The sequence below is a fragment of the Opisthorchis viverrini genome, assembly GCF_000715545.1.
Source record: "Opisthorchis viverrini unplaced genomic scaffold opera_v5_86, whole genome shotgun sequence".
Classification (NCBI taxonomy): Eukaryota; Metazoa; Platyhelminthes; class Trematoda; order Opisthorchiida; family Opisthorchiidae; genus Opisthorchis; species Opisthorchis viverrini.
In genome coordinates, this window is record NW_008751742.1 from 976,166 (window position 1) to 980,900 (window position 4,735).

At 43.2% G+C, this 4,735-nt stretch overlaps 2 protein-coding genes across 2 annotated transcripts in view; one reads left to right on the forward strand and one right to left on the reverse strand.

The window, feature by feature from the left end:
• Positions 1–4,735, forward strand: part of T265_04907 (hypothetical protein) — a gene marked incomplete at both ends in the record, with an annotated part of 146,454 nt that overhangs the window by 140,143 nt on the left and 1,576 nt on the right. The gene's annotated exons all lie outside the window — the stretch shown is intronic.
• T265_04910 (hypothetical protein) overlaps positions 1–4,735 on the reverse strand; it is a gene marked incomplete at both ends in the record, with an annotated part of 66,055 nt that overhangs the window by 3,175 nt on the left and 58,145 nt on the right. The gene's annotated exons all lie outside the window — the stretch shown is intronic.

Genomic DNA, 4,735 nt, shown 5'->3' on the forward strand with positions numbered 1-4,735 from the left:
ATATATATATATATATATATATATATATATATAAACATAAGGCTGAAAACTGTCACCGTGATCTGAGATCTTTTGAAATTCTGGCATTTACCATCCATCTACAACATTATCCCTTCGATATCATTGTATGCCCACTCATAACACAAGCCTCAAACCACGAGAATTTCAAGCGTGAGTGGGAAAAGCTTCCAATGTGCATTACCGCTGAAACAGTGTTCCAACTGATTGTCTTCATGAGTGCCGATTTTCTGCAACACAGGTTGGTGCTGGCTGATGCGAGCAGCTGAGTAGTAATGAAGTCCACGAACTGGCTAATTTTAATGGACACCTTGGCTTTATGGTGAGCTTCGTGGGCTAGAGCGTCGGTACTGTCACTTAGACTGTCCACTTTGGTGCTTTCCTAACGTGAATAGCTCCACTGGTCTATTAGGTAGTATTTCGTAAAATTGACTATTAGGGAAAACAGAACGGTTGAAAAAGTAACTTCCGTATCCATTGTCTCTACAAACGTTTCTAATTCTCTCAAACTTGTTCGACTGGGCAATGTAATCTATAATTTGTGCTTGACGCTTCAAAATCCGTGAACTTCAATGAAAACGACTGACCTAATGGAGAAGAATAGCAGGGAAGAAGCTACAAAATGGGATAGTTCCAAATAGGGTACAGGGGCGGAAGAAAGGAATCAACTGATGGTGGCTTTTGTGCGCAAAATTTATCAAACCGAAACAATCAGTAAAACCCAGAACTCCCATCCAATCGGACATGGTCTTAAAAATGTGCGCCAAGTAATGGCCTGTCGGTACCGGTAAATTAAACAGTGGGATAACAATGAAAAAGTTGTGTTGACGAATCACCGCTTCCGTTTTGTTTATTGGTTGGTTGATTGATAGATTGATGTCCAAAAATGGAGTATCTTTTCCCACAAATCGTTAGGCTATCGCGAAAGACACATGAGAGCTGCGCAAACGAGAATGCGGGCACGGATGCGCAAGCAAGCAAACACAGGATCGAATGCATAAGATGCGTGCACATAAGTAAACCACTGGGGACAAAACTGACCACAAAAGCTGACAGCTGTGCCGTACACGGAACGTACCGACCACCGTGTAGAGCGCGGATCGTCATTAGCGCTGAAAATGACTTCGTGGCAGCACGTAACTGCTAGCGCCTCGTCACTTTCATCACCTACACGATGTACCAACATAAACCATGCACACTCACAATACGGCTCATAGCTCTCGAAAATGTGGCGTGTGGGTGTGAAACACCTCTTTCATATACTTATTTGGAGCGCCAATACATGAAGCAGTACCATTACAGTAGAAGGGACACTATTGTAAGAACACACATATAATAGATCGCAATTTCCAGCGGACGGAAATAAGGGATGCATGTTGCAGGATATTCAAACCCTTAAGGAAGTGTGTGTACGCCTTCCGAGGACTATCGGTACTATCTCGCGTCATCAAAATCAATCCGTGGATAAGGACATGAATCGTGCTTCTTTTGGTGTTAGCCAGAGCTTGGAGGGAAAATCATTAACTAGACAACTTCAATCGGCTGTTTACCACCTCTACCTAATTCTATTCATCAGAGATGTAACAACCGAATGAGTTGCCTGCCGACAGTTAAACCTGAGGAAACTATGGATCATTCTAGAGACAGGGACCTGGTATTCAGGCTGAACTGCAAATACAAGACAACTTCTGCCTAAACAAAAACGGAAGTACCACAAAATGGATAATGGAATATAAGACGAATTATTTTTAACAGTCCAGAAAGCAATTCGCCGGCACACGCACTAAATAGTATAAACTGTACGAATAACGTGGTCATTTTTGCCTCTGTTTCAGCTGTGCACGGTTCCAAAACAATTATGCCATTTTCCCGTTTCCAGTGATGGAAGCTGTAGCAGCTGGAACCAATGTGTGTATGGGACAAAGTTTATAGCTGATAAATTGATTGAATTTACTGAAACTGTACATACTTTCAGCCAGTCTATCGCGCTTGTACTAATGCAAATCGAGACTATGAAAGACATCCAGACATTGACGTTTCCACTCGAGACGGACTTATCACGACAACCGCGGCAATCTCAAAGGGGTTCATAACCGATGATGGGGTGGTTCGAAAAATTGTTGTCAACTAACTTCAGACTAGACTGAACCGGTTGTAGCAAGCAGACGCTGGATACGTACCCCCATGCACCCTCGTATCACTCATGTCACTACTAGTGAGTATGAATCATACCAACCTTCACGTGCGACAATATCAGCACGCGATCGAAAAAATAAATGAAGGGGAAAACCTTCAACAGTGACTATGTGTACAGTGCCGTCAAATTCTTTCCATGACACATGGGGTGGTTCCCGATCCGTCTGATAGCAACAAGGGCATAGCGACCTGCGTAAGTATAAAAAAGTTTCACATTTAAATTATGACGCGCTGAAATTGATGGGCAAGCCCTGAGTTATGTTCTCCTGAAAAAAAAGTTTTGAACGTCAATTACTAAGCCAAATGAAGACCACGGGAGCATTATATCACACAGAGTTCTTTACTATCGCTCGTATTTACATGAGTGACCAATACTTCGTTGCAGTATGTTTTGTTTCGAATCCTGAGTTACAAATGAAAGCAGTAATGAACGCTTCCTGGACCAGAGGACCACAAAGGTTCAACATTGAATCAACATCGGGGGCGAGTATCTGCTAATTCATAGGTTTAGTTCCGCGAGAATATAGCCGAGTTTTCGTTCAACTAGAAACGTCTATAGTGTGTTAAAAGTTGTATTTTTTAGATAAGTATTTCGTGAACTAAGATAAGCACGTTTGCTTTCTTCCAGAACGCCGCATCACTCACTACACTAACAAATGGCAGTGTCGCAATGACGTGTCTGTAGTGCAAGACAAGGACCATATCAAGCTAGCTTATAGTTGGCGGAAAAGCAATAAAAGCCCTGTGGGTGGAGTTGCGTCACATTCGTTGAAACCCTGGTGTGGAAACACCCTCAGGTTTTACTCACTGAGGGTAATGTGCTCTGACATAAAAGTGAAAATGTAGGAGAACAGCATCAATAGTAGGAAATCATTAAAAAGCAACAGCGCAAACTGTTAAAACGATCGTTCCTCGCCTTGAATCATCTTCCACTCATTATTTCCAAACTTAATGAGCTCACTTCCCGAAATACGGTTTACTACATGATGAGTTACCATGAGTTGCATGCGACATACACCATAAAACACTTCATGCTGAACTCGTTGATGATGGATGTGCCTAATTCTTATTAGTGCAATTTACAAGATCTTGAGCAGGACCGACACCAAAGTGTTTGAATCCAAATGATCAGATACGCCGACGACAACGAAACTTCGTGCAGATGCTCAGCATTGTTATCCGGTTCTAATAAACGGATCGCTGTTCCGCTACAGAGCTTAACTTTCGCCTTCGTTTAGTCCACTATTGTGTGAAACATTTTCACAGGATAGTGAAAACAGCCCCCTCAGCGTGGTGACCGAAATGGACAAGACCCATTTTACTCCCGTCTAAGGTTACTGCTGACCAAAGTCCGATTCTGTCAGTACGTTCCGATGTTTTCTGTGGGTTCTAACGAAGTTCTTTGAGGATACAATGCCCTCGTTGGCAGTACTTTAAAACTGCAATATAGACCTACCTTTTCTCCGTAAGACCTCGGAATTCGTTTACTTAACCATCTCTACGGGTCAAGCCTTGTCCAGAAATTGCACGATAACCATGATAACCATACACTCTAAAGCTCACCAACAAAAACAACTACCCGGGAGATTCATGGTGTTCCACAAAGTCGGTCCAGAACTGTCCTTTTGTTTCAATTGAGATCTTGTTTCCTCCGAAGCTCTCATTCTTTTGTAGCACAGCACGGACTACTTGAAATTTCGCCTTCATCCATGCTGCCCAATGTGTCACTACAGGTAATTATCTTTGCGTTGGGGGGAGGGGCGAGTTGGACCAAGTGGTTAGAGCGCGAATTTACTGACCGGAAGGGCCCTGGTTCGAACTCGACCTCTGCCTCTCGACTTCCCCTATCTAAGCTTGGGAGACCTAGAGTATCCCAGCCCTCGTGCCTCCGTGCGGCACGGCAGCTAGACACCGAAAGGACGCTATAGCTGAACGATTTTTTTCTTTGTGCTGGAAAATGGGTATGTAAACACGTAAACTGCGGATCTGACTCATTAACTGTCTACATAATATAACTATCCTGGAGAAAAAGCTACCGGGAAATTTGGCATGTCCTAAATTAACTATGCCGTAGAGTCCAGCACAAGCGTGAATTTCGGTAGCCTCAATTAAGAGTTCTGTAGCTCATCTTCCGGAAACCATCTTAGTCTACTTGGCCAACGATCACTGTGCCCGGTGATATCCAAAGGGAACACATGAAACTGAAATCCAACAAAGGCCGTGGTCCTGATATTCCGTTCATTGTCGTTTTAAAAAACTGTTTCCGCCCTTTCCGCTTGCTGATTTCCCTAAATCACTACCACATACGTACTGTACCAGAGTGCTGTTAAAAACCAACGAACTTCAACAAGTTATAGTTTGTTCATACTTATGCTCTACACATAGCTTCGTGTCAATTTTTAAGCATTCCGACGCTTCAGAGCCGATGTGTAATTGCCTTACCACTGTCCCCAACTGGACAAATGTCATCGGGAGCCTGGATAAGAGCTAGTTAACAAGATATCTTCGGATACTGACTCTG